The 12,881-nt window shown below is 40.4% G+C and overlaps 1 protein-coding gene across 1 annotated transcript in view; it reads left to right on the top strand.

The window, feature by feature from the left end:
- Positions 1–12,881, top strand: part of LOC121278228 (EH domain-containing protein 3) — an 88,715-nt gene that overhangs the window by 33,392 nt on the left and 42,442 nt on the right. The window lies entirely within an intron of this gene.

Genomic DNA, 12,881 nt, shown 5'->3' with positions numbered 1-12,881 from the left:
AAATACTCTAACTAGCAGCTTCCTTTTGAACAAATGATGTGGAATCACCAAATACCTCAGCAAATAAAACGTTGTATTGGTGTACTAACAAGTGTACTGTTTGAATCCTTTCTTTGGCCTAATTTATTCTTTATCCCAGCAGCAGTTTATTTTCTTGCAATTTCCTTTTTCATACTGTCCAATTGTGTCTCTTCCCCTATTTTCCTTGTTTTTAAATGATGCTGATCTGTAATATTTCTGGTATTAAGGAAGGGGCCAGTGATTGGAAATACTGACTGCTGTTTTTCCACAGATGTTGCCTGACCTGAATGTTTCTACTTTGTTTTTTCTGTTTTGTTGAAGGGTGGGTTTGTTTAAGTACACAGCTATTGCATGCTCAGGAAAGGTGAGTGAATTGGCAAGCAGTGCTATGACCAGGAGGTTGTGAAGCAAACACCTCAACTGTTAGTCAGTTTTTCTCTCTTTCTGCTCTCCATGCCACTAGGGAATGTTTTTTATTTCTCAGTATCCTGCTCAGAGTGGAATTGACAAAGACCTCACAGCAATTGATACCTCTGTACTCTGCATTGGTGGTGGCGCTAGGGGGAGAATAGGCGGCATTGCAGATAAAGCCATTTATTCACTTGCTTCTCCCTGCCCACAGACAAGTTGAGAGTAAAGTCCTCAGGCGATGAAGAGCTGCATCAGTGACCCCAGAAAGATGACTACAATTGACAGCGTGTCAGATGTTTTCATGAAAATTTGAGACAAAGGTGGAAGTAACTACTTGCTCCTCCTTAGGATGTAGAATCCAACTAAGAACAGAGTGCTTATAACAAGTCCCACAAAATGGTGAGGGCTGTGGACAAGTCCCAGTGATTTGTTCTCAAACTCTAGCATTATTGCTTCCAGTGTGAAGGCTCTGGTTTATAAAGTATCAGTAGGCCTATTTCCAACAGGGAAGACTTCAAGAACCATCAGCCCTAATCTTTCCTTGGATCAATAACGGAGCATAGAGCAGAATCTGTCCCACTTGGTGTTTCAACATCTTTGAGGATTTCTTTATACTGAAGTACAAAGGCCAGGCCAATGTGTCACCCTTTTTACTTTCTTTCGCTGAGGAAAAATACCTTGAGCTTACTGTCTTTTTTTCACTAAGCTCTCTTCACCTTGCACGAAAAATGTAACTTCTCATTAATACAAATGGACAGACTTAGTCCTGATTTGAAATAGCTAACAAAGCTGACTTGGGATTTGATATGTAAATTTGGCCTGGAACGACTTCCTGAGTATAACACTGACGGGGTTGTATGCTTCAGCCGCAGGGTCCAGAACAGGAGACCCTGCCTGGAAGCAGCCAAGGAACAACAGCTGTGGACCTTGAGTGCCTGAAGTGTAGCAAGTGGCATTTGGGGCTTGGCACCAAAATGTTATAGTGTATGTGATCAATTACAAGGTCTTTGTAGCCTTTCAAATTTCAAACCCTCCCCACACTACCAACAGAAGTACACCAGTTATCTTTGAGCCCAACATTGTGTTATGATCTTGGTATAGACGAGTAACTTTTTTTTTCTTAAGTAAATGAAATTCTAAATACCAGGTCTTTACCAAGAAAATAAAACCACAAAATTCCACTGTTTTAAACTAACAGAAGAATTCTTGTTCTACAAGAGTCAACAAATACTACCCATCATGTTCTCTAACCTCCAGAATTAACACTAGGTAAACAATTGACAGGCAAGTTGTGGACTAATCAACTATAATTGCACCTTTTAAGTGGCAGATACACCTAAGACCGATTTTAAAAAAAAAAATAAATTGGCTCAGCAGCCCACTTAGATTTTATGGATCAGCGTGAGTCACCAAGTCTTTCAAACTCTGTTGTCCTCACAGGGAATTTCGGCTCCACTGCTGGGAGCTAGTCTGATCTCCAGCCAACAGCAGCGTATAACTAACCAGAGTTCTACAGGTACAATCCTCACCAAGAGGCACACTATTTCCTGTATCTCTCAGATCTGCCCCCAGATCAAATCTTTTTGGACTGCTTCTCCAGCTTCATTGACCATTTTAAGACTGCATCCCACTCTTACCAGGCTACACTCCAGCCTCTAGTCACCAGACACAGTCCCAGTTGAGCTGCTGCTAACAAGTACTGCTTGGACTGATATGTCCTGTTATATCTCCCAGTAAGGTTCAGCCTCTGCCATGATGTATCGAAACTTGGTACATTATGTACTTCAAATGTTTCAATCTGTTGAATCCCCTTTGAATTGTTTCCTGGCACGGCCATCAGCTGGCTGATGTATATGTTTGGCACGTTGAAGGCTTTGGTTTTGATGATCACCATGATTAAATACTTCTATCCAGTATTTACAGACTAGGAAGTTTTATTGTTGTCAGTGGGAACTGGGCATTGGTTAAAGGAGTTTAAGGAAAATCCGAATGCCAAACTTATATGGCTCTTGGAGAAACTAAACAAAATGCTTTATTTATAATGTGCCTCTATCCATAACACTTTTTGAATTGCTGCCGATAATGAAGCAGTGAATATTATTGATCTGAAATGTTCTTAACCTTGCAAAATAACTTTTCATCTCATGCAGTGAGTACTCAACGTTCCTGATCTGAGTCTTATAAATGGTGGCAGAGGATCTGAGGTCAGATGGTGAGCCGCTCTGGAATGAACGGCTCACCGTCTGACCTCAGATCCTCTGCCACCATTTATGATAGAGGACTCTGTAGTAGTGGTCTTCCTGAAGTTGGGGGGGGGGGGGGGGGGGGCAGGGAAATGGCTGGATTACATCTAGTTTAAGATGATCAGTAGCTTGCAGTTGATGGTTAACATCAATGCTGTACATGATTTTTTTTTCAACCAGCACACAGTAGGATAGGATGAGCTGCATCTTTATTGGAGGAGTTCTGAATTGAGCTGAGCACTATGGAATTGCCTGTTACTGGGCCTACTAACCTATTCAGAGGGCAAGGATATTGAAGTAGCTGAAGATGGTCAGGCCACATGATGTCCTGGTTCTGTGATGGGTAACCTCTTGGTACCATTGGCATCTTCCTTTTGCATCAGATATGATTCTAATCATGATTTTTCTCTTCAACCCCTTTTGCTAGGGCTTCCTGATGCTATACTTGATCAAATGTTGTCTTATTACTGAGGGCAATTACTCTCCCTTGACACTTACCTGCATCAAAGTTGTGATGAGATCTGGAAAAGTCCTTGGGACCAAAATGTAGCATCACTGAATAGGTATTTGATAAAGTTAATGACTTCTACTGATTTGGGAGGAGGTTGGTAGTTGGCCAGGTAAACTTTCCACTCCTACAGCAGAAGTCTCAATGCTATAATGTGCATTGCTTAGTTTGATCTGTAGTTAAGTTTACTACAATGACTATTAGTAGGGTGGATGAGAAAGTTCAGCAGAGGCATGTGGTGAATGCCAGGTCTGAAGAAAATCCTTGCCTGCATGTGGCCTCCAAGAAAGAAACATCCTGGTATTGTTGAAGGGCTGTATTTTTGAAGAAATGTTTTTTTTAAATGTTTTAACCTGGGAGGTTAGGAACCCAGTCAAGGTTTGCAAAATTCTGGAGGACTAGTGAGCATTGTTCCACTGGTTGCCAATCACTAGGGGCATTGATTTGTTGTATATTGAGAAGGAATGGGGACACTTTGAAATATGGAATCTTTTACTATAAGAGGCTATTGAGACAGTGCTTAAAACGGGAATTTGGTGTCTTATTGAAAAGAACTATAAAAGGCTGCAGGGAAAAGGCAAGAACATGAGGGTAAACAGTAAGAACTGACCATGGCTTGGGCACAGTCAGTCAATTGAACATATAAACATGCGAATTAGGATTAGGCAACACAGCCCTTCGAGCCTGTTCTGCCATTCAATAAGATCATGGCTGATCTGTAACCTCAACTCCACATTCCTCTCTCACTGATAACCTATCACCCTCTTGCTTATCAAGAATCTATCTACCTCAGCCTTAAATATTCATAGACTCTGCTTCCACTGCATTTTTTTGTTGAAGAAAATTCCAAAGACACCTAATCCTCAGAAAAATTCTCCTTATCTCTCTCCTAAATGGGCAATCCCTTATTGTTAAACAGAGGCCCCTAAGAGGAAAGAGGGTCTCTATATTGACCCTGTCAAGACTCCTCAGGATCTTGTGTTTCAATCAAGTCACCTCTTACTGTTCTAAACTCCAGTGGATACAAGCCTAGCCTGTCCAACCTTTCCTCATAAGACAACCTGCCTAATCCAAGTATTAGTCTCGTAAACCATCTCTGAACTGTTTCCAATGCATTTACATTCTCCTTTTAAGTAGACCGATACTGTGCACACTACTCCAGATGTGGCCGTACTAACCTTTTGCAATTCATGCACTAGTTCATCTAGATCCCTCTGCATTTCAGAGCTCTGCAATCTCTCACCATTTAGATAATATGCGTCTTTTTTGTTTCTTGTCAAAATGGACAATTTCACACTTCCTCACATTATACTCCATTTGCCAGATCTTTGCCCACCCACTTAAGGAGGCTACAAAGGGACATAGGTTAAGTCCTCTTCACAACTAACTTTCCTTCCAATCTTTGTGCCATCGACAAATTTAGCAAACATACCTTCGGTCTCTTCACCCAAATCATTTATATAATTTGTAAAATTATCCCTGTGGCACTCTGCTCATTACATCCTGCCAATCAGAAAGAGACCCATTTATGCCTATGCTCTGCTTCCTGTTAGCTTGGTAATCTTTTATCCGTGCCAATGTTACCCCCTACACCATGTGCTTTTATTTTTGCAATAACCTTTGTGGCACCTTATCAAATACCTTTTGGAAATCCAAGTACAATATATCTACTGGTTCCCCTTTATCCACAGGACGTTACTTCAAAGAACCCCAATAAATTGGTTAAACATGATGACCCTTACACACAACCATATTGACTCTGCCTACTTACCCTGAATTTTTCCAAGTGCCCTGCTATAATGTCATTAATAATGGCTTTCAACATTTTCCTTATGACAGATGTTGGGGTAACTGGCCTATAGTTTCCTGCTTTGTCTTCCTCCCTTTTTGAATAAAGGTGTTACATTTGCTATTTTTCAATCTAATGGAACCTTCCCTGAATCTGGGGAATTTTGGAAAATTAAAACCAATGCATCAACTATCTCTCTAGCCATTTCTGTTAAGACCCTAGGATGAAGTCCATCAGAACCTCGTGACTCATCAGCCTACAACTCCGACAATTTTCTCAGTACTACTTCCCTGTTGATTGTAATTTTTCCAAGTTCTTCCCTCTCTTCCGTTTCCTGATTTACAGCTATTTCTGGAATGTTACTTGTATTCTCTATAGTGAAGACCCATTCAAAATACTGGTTCAATTAATCTGCTATTCCTTATTTTCTATTATTAATTCCCCAGGCTCACTTCCTATAGGACCAATGCTCACTTTTTGTTAACTGCTTTCTTTTTTAAATAGCTATAGAAACTCTTACCACCTGTCTTCATATTTCTAACTAGCTTTCTGTCATACTCTAATCTTTCCTTCCTTCCTTATCAATCTTTTGGTCATCTTTGCTGTTCTTTATATTCTGTCCAATCTTTTCACCTGCCACTCATCTTTGTGCAATTATGTGTTTTCCTTAAGTTTATTACTATCTTTAATTCTTTTAGTTAACCATGGATGGTGGGTCCTCTCCTTGGAATTTTTCTTGTTGGAGTATTCTGAAATTTCCCCATAAATGACCTCTACATCTCTATGGACCTACCCCTTAAACTATAATTGATATGACTCTGTTGTGTTGTGATTGTGTCTGAGAATTTATTGTTGCAAATTGAGGCTATATTTGGTCTGAAATCAATCCAATGTCTCTTTTAATGTTTTAACACGGCACATTACTGGCAGAGATCCAGAATGCATTAAAACCTAGACCAACTGCAGGAGATTTGATGTTACTGACAACCGGTTTTGTATGTTGGCATCCAGTGTTGATGCTGCTTCCTAAGAAGCATGTTTCCTTATGCAAAACATTTCCTTTCCCTTGAATAACTCTGACTTCTCTCAACTCAATTCATTCCAGGATTTGGATACTCAACAAGATTGAGACCTACTATACTGGAGAGTTGAGTTTCAATGAGTTGAATGGTCTTTTGTCAACTCTTGACTTAACACTTCTTATTGCTGCTTAATGGCCAGTGCATTCCTTGTCCCTTACCTGGTGTATCATCCCATGTATTATTGCCTGCATCACCTCGTCTCTTTTTACCCTTTCCTTCTGCATTATCTGATGATTTCTAAAGCTGCTGAAACATGTTGATTTTCATGAAGTAATATTCTAACCACGTCCCTGGCTTTAAATAGAAGGCATTTCAGAATTTGTGCCAAGGAAAGAGCAACTTGCACTTGTAAAGCTCCTTTCACAACTTCAGTAGGTCCCAAAACAATTTGTAGCCAATTAACTGTTTTTAAAGCGTAGTGCCTTCTGACACAGGAAAGACAACAGCCAATTTGTGCACAGCGAGACCTCTAAGATGCATAATTAGATAATCTTTAAAAATGTTAGTTGCTTAAGTATTGGCCAGGCCACTGGGGAGGAGGAATGTGTAATTGGTTTCACAAAAAGCACATGAAGTTAGTGAGCATTTCTTGATTTCTCTCTCTCTCTCCCGCACCCCCCACGCCACCCCAATTTGTTTACAGGATGTTTGTCATTCAGTTAAGACCAGAGCCTAACTCAGTAATTGATTATTGCAGCTAAATTCTGGATTTTCTTTGTCATGGTAATGGATTATTTGATAGAGATTGCTGAGGTTTTTTCCAGTGGCATTCTCCATATAATTGTAAAACTACAGCATGATGACTACCAGTATCTTGCACAAAAGGCCATTTAGCAGGTGCCACTGGTCTATAGCACAATAGGGGTGCTTGACTCAAGAACCTGACCCTGTCCTTGTCGAATATCAAAATGTGAAGATTAGAAAAGTTTGCTGATTAGCAATGGTAGGAAGCCTGTTTATTTCCTGTTCTCTCCCAGTTGGTGGACACATGGCCAAAGGCCACCACTTCCTTTAGACCTAAAAAGTGCCCTATGTACCTTCAATTACCCTGGAAGGGAGAAATATCTCATTTGAGCAACAGATGAAGTTATCTGTTTCGTGCTCCTACTATGCAGTGCTAACACTGCTTTTCCACTAACAGGATGTTGCTGTCAAGCCAAAAGGATGTTCTGTCTATCTCACAAATGAGTAATTTGGTATATAAAAGCAATGCCAGTCTGATACCAGGTATATAGGTCACATGATTCGCCAGTTGTTTGGACATATCAAACAGCAAGTCCCTTCGTCTGTTTGCCATAGGCAGAGTACTGACTACTCAACCAACCCATGCTTGCAAAACTCAAAACATAATGTCTAACATTAGATGTGATTTCACATCTAATTGGCCAGCTCTTGCTGAACAATCGCAAGCGTCCTAAGAATTGAACAACCAATTTACGATTATCAGTCAGGCTTGCAATGTAGCTCATTTAGGCTTGCTAGAAGCTACATATTCATATGTAGGGACCTGTCCTCTGCAGGTAAAAGGAATATGTCCAGACAGTGCACCTTTTTTTGAATAAACAGAAGCATGGGGGACAATAGCTTCCTGGTGCAATTGCCATGGCAATATCTTGACCTATCAGCGCATCTGTTATCATGCAGTGTAAATTGTTGTTACCTTTTGAAATTTGGCATTCTTGCATCTGTCCTGAAGAGTACAAGACAAAAAGCTTCAACAGCATGTCTTTCTAAAAAAAAAAACTGACTTTTTTCACAAATTTGGACAGTGTGTATTTTAAGCAAAAGTTTTCTGAAAGGTGAAAATTTAGTGTGGCAGAAATGTTAGTTTGGCCATCTAGAGGTAGCTAAGAGGTAGTATAGATGCAAGCCAGGATGCTTTCCCCAAGCCCCAAACAATACCTCATTCTTTAGCAACATCTGAGCATTCAAAAGACCATCTGGCACCTTGGCATTGTCAAACTTCCTTTGATTTCTGCAGGCCTCCAAAAAAAGGTTTACCTCAAATGCTGTGTATTGCACATACTCATAAATGGGCCAAAGGTCTTTCAGAGGATCAAAAGACTGATTTAAGTGGGGAAAAATAGAGAGTAAACTTGCAAGGAACATGAGAGGACTGTAAAAGCTTCTATAAGTATGTATGTCCCTTACTGTCCAAAACAGGAAAATTTATAACTGAGGAAAAAGGATATGGTAGAGCAATTAAACGACTTCTTTAGGACTGTCTTTATGGAGGAGGAGACACATAGCTTCCCAGAAATACTAGGGAACCAAGGGTCTAGTGAGAAGGAGGAATTGAAGGAAATTAGTATTACTAAAAAACAGTGCTGGAGAAATTAAAGGGACTGAAAGCTGATAAATCCCCAAGGACTGATCTACGTCGCAGGGTAGTAACGGAGGCAGCATGAAAATAGTGGGTGCATTGGTGGTCATTTTCCCAAATTCTAAAGATTCTGGAACAGTTCCAGCAGATTGGAGGATGGCAAATGTAACCCCACTACCTTTTTTTTAAAAAAAGAGGGAGGGGTGAAAACACTGGGAATTGCAGACTGATTAGATTAGCATCAGTGGTAGAGAGAATGCTAGAGTCTATTGTAAAGGATGTGATAACAGGACACTTTGAGCAATCCCATTGATATTTTCTAAGTCAACATGGATTTATGAAAGGGAAATCATGTTTGATAAACCTACTGGAGTTTTTTTGAGGACATAACTTTCAATAGATGAGGGAGAGCCAGTGGATGTGGTGTATTTAGATTTTCAGCTTTTGATAAAGTCCCACATAAGTAGTTGGTGTGTAAAAATTAAAGCACATGGGATTGGGGGTAATATATGGACATGGATTGAGAATTAGTTAACAGACAGGAAACAATAGGAATAAATGGGTCTCTTTTGGAATGGCAGGTAGTGACTGGTTGGTTACTGCAGGTATCAGTGCTTGGGCCCTAGCTATTCACACTATATATCAATGATTTGGATGAGGGAACCAAATGAAATATTTCCAAGTTTGCTGGCAGCAAAACTAGGTGGAAATGAGTGTGAAGAGGCTTCAAGGTGGTTTAGACAAGCTGAGTGAGTGGGCAAATATAAGGCAGATGCAGTATAACGTGGATAAATGTGAAGTTATTCACTTTGGCGGGAAAAACAATGGCAAAGTATTATTTAAATGGTGATAGATTGAGAAATGTTGATGTACAAAGACACCAATCACTGAAAGCAAGCATGCAGATGCAGCAAACCATTAGGAAAGCAAATGGTACTTTGGCCTTTATTGCAAGAGGGCTTGAGTACAGGAGCAAGGATGTCTTAACTGCAGCTCCATAGGGCCTTGGTGAGACCACACCTGGAGTATTATGTGCACTTTTAGTCTCCTTTCATAAGAGAGGATATACATGCCATAGAGGGAGTGTAGCAAAGGTTCACCAGGCTGATTCCTGGGATGGCAGGATTGTTGTTTGAGGAGAGATTGGGCAAACACTGGGATTTAGAAGAATGAGAGGAGATGTCATTGAAATGCATAAGTTCCTGACTATGCTGAACAGACTGGATGCAGGGATGATGTTTCCTCTGGCTGGGGGTGCTCTAGAACAAGGGGTCACAGTCTCAGGATAGGGGGTAGGCTATTTCGGACTGAGATGCAGAGAAACTTGTTCACGCGTAGTGATGAACCTATGGAATTCTCTACCACAGAAAGCTGTGGAGGCCAAGTCACTGAACATATTTAAGGAAGAAATAGATTTTTGGACTCTAAAGGCGTCAAGGGGTATGGGGAGAGTGCAGGAGTCTGGCGTTGAGGATAGATGATTAGCGATGATCACATTCAATGGTAGAGCAGGCTTGAGGGGCTGAATGACCACCACCTTCTATTTTTCTATTTCTATCTGAAAAGTTACTGTACTGACAAATAAGCTTCAGTGCTTAGTTGGCTGTAAAGCCCTTTGAGATATCCTTCAGTTGTGAAAGGTAGTTCACAAATGCAAGTCTGCCTTTTCTAAATTGTGAAACAGAACTGTGACTTTGAAGCAAGATATCAAAAGGTCAGTGAGTTTTATCAGGAGAGATAGGGCAGAGCTTTCTGGAGTGGGCCCTCATCAGCCTGAGCTGTTGGGTTTCCTTTCCTGTAGCCTTCACCACAGATTTCTTTTGCACAGTAACTTGCTGGAAGTACAAACTTAAAACTCTGGTGAGGCCAACACCATATCAGGGACAATTGAACAGCAGGGCCAACAGTGCATCTCCTTAACCATTGAGTTTTAACCATTGTGGAAAATAAGAATGGCGGAGAAGGAAATAAGATGAAATTATTCAAATTGGTACTGAAGGAAATGGAAAGAAAGGCAAAGTAAATTGTTAGATTTGAAAACTATGCATTCCAGGAGTGAGATTGAACCATTTCAGTTGCTCTCCTTCTGGGCCAGGGAGGTTGGCTTTGCATTCATAAATATTATGGTTTAAAAATACTTTTTATAAATTCCAACTGTAACTTCCTGCAGTTACTTTAATTAGTAATTAATGTGGATTTAGGACCTGGAATGCACTGCCTGAAAGGGTGAAGGTAGAATCAGTTGTGGCTTTCAAAAGGGAATTGAATAAGCACCTGAAAGAGAAATAATTGCAGGGCCATGGAATGGGGCTAGCTAAATTCTCTGCCAGAGAGCTGCATGGGCTTGATGGGCCAAATAACTTTCATGTTCTGATTCTAAATTCTTTAAAAGTAATTGGCTAAAGTCAAGATGTCGCTTGCGCAGAGCAGCATAAGTTAACCAGCAATCCCTGGAGATTCACAACTCACAGCATATCTCTGAAAGCCCAGGCTTTCTGGTTGATTTGTGTGCTGTTTACATGCTGTTTATCCAGCAAGATTTGGTACAATATATTTTGACTTTGACTGTTTCTCAATGCATCTAACTGCTTCAGCTTTTAACCTTGCTGAATCCATTTCAACTCATCGTTTCAAAAGAGCATTGAGTTTAGCAAAACCCCCATCAGTCACACTAAACATTTAAATTGTGTTGGCAACATACTATCCACAACCATTAATATACAAATTATGAATACTGTCTAACAACCTCTTTTTTTATGGCTTTACACATGCTATAGCCACACTTTTGATTTAAAGCTTAAAATTAAACTAGCCAAGTATATTAGTAACTCCAGAATTATAGCAAGCATGGCATTAACCCCTGCATCACAGAATAGCATGGTATCAACCCTAGAAATCTGGAACATAAGTAGCTTTTGTTGCCTTTTGGTCATCAAGTCATTTGTGGCACAGGAGACCATTCAGCCCCTCAAGCTTCTGCCAGCTCTCTACAAAGCAATCCTGCTCCCCTGCCTGATTCCCATAGCCCTGCAAGTTTATTTCCTTCAACTGCTGATCCAGTTTCCTTTTGAAATCATTATTTCCACTTTGGCCGCCCACCGTCCATGTGGACTGCATGTTCCAGATCATTACTGCTCATTGCGTAATAAATTCTTCCTCATTCCCCCTGCATCTCTTGCCCAAGACCTTAAACCTGTGTCCACAACTCCTTGTACTATTAGCTAATGGAAAGTTTTTTTTCCTTGTTTACCTTATTGAAGCTTGTCGTCATCATCATCTTATACACCTCAATCAAGCCTCCTCTCGGCCGTCTTTGCTCCAAGGAGAACACTTTCAAGTTGGTGAAAAGGCCAGAAGGAAAGTGGGGAATATCCTTTCGGGGGATGCCCTTACCAATTGCCTGTTTCTTTTTCTCTCCAGATTGTTTCTAAAACCTTAACCACTACTGATATTAAACTGACTGATGTGTAGTTAGGACTGTACTTGCAACTTGAATAAGGGTGTCATATTTGCCACTCTCCAATCCTCTAGCACTTCCCCCATATCGAGGGCAAATTGAAAGATTATGGCAAGCACTAATGCTATCTCCACCCTCACTTCCCTTGGCAATCTTGGATGCAAACCATGCAGACCAAGTGTCTTAGCCATTCTAAGCATAGCCATTGTTTCCAGTACCATTTCCCTCACTTTTCACCCTATCCATTGCCTCTACTATCTTCGCTTCTACTGAGATTTGGTCAGATTCCTCTTCCTTAGTAAACACTGATATATTATCTTGTGATGTTTATTTTGTGGAGTGACAAACCACTTGCCTTCCATCTTGTGTGGGCAGTAGTTCCAGTATCCACTTGTTGCCAACACTTGGCAGTTTAACATTGGCCTGTTGAATATTGTTTCACCCATGGATACAAGTTAAACTAACATGCCACCATAGAATTTTTTTTGACAACGAAGTTGTGTGATTGATGTTTGCAGCCTCTCATCCAAAACAAACTTCAGAAAAAGTTAGAAGCTAGGCATTTATATGGTGAGCAATCTAATACAAGAAAGTATCTTGCAGCAAAGCAATGATAGCCTCAACAACAAATCTGCAATTGTTTTTGTATTTCGCTTTACACTGGAGGCTGTTTTCCTTCCTTGGATGAGAATGCATCATGTTACAAGGATGGGCTTTTCAGTGGATGAGGAGTGGCAGTAACATTCACGTCTCATTCCATTTAATGAGAGCTTTGTGCTAAGTGGGTATTGACTAATGACATCTGTTTGGATGCAGTACAAAAAAACAAGTGCTGTCTACCAGGAGGTTCTCTGAGGGATTTCAAAGGAAAGTAATCATTGAGATGTCCTTGACCCAAGTATAAACTGCATAACCTACTGTAACAAACAATGTTAGCCAGAAGCAGCCATAAAAGGACAATGAGTAGAATTTTATTGTTCTGACAATTAACTTGAGTGGAGATCCTGATTTTAAAGATGATAGTACAACCCTTTCAATGTCCATCTT

This window comes from Carcharodon carcharias, chromosome 5 (assembly GCF_017639515.1).
Source record: "Carcharodon carcharias isolate sCarCar2 chromosome 5, sCarCar2.pri, whole genome shotgun sequence".
Taxonomy (NCBI): domain Eukaryota; kingdom Metazoa; phylum Chordata; class Chondrichthyes; order Lamniformes; family Lamnidae; genus Carcharodon; species Carcharodon carcharias.
Note: the sequence above shows the minus strand (reverse complement) of the source record. Positions and strands in the feature narration are given on the sequence as shown.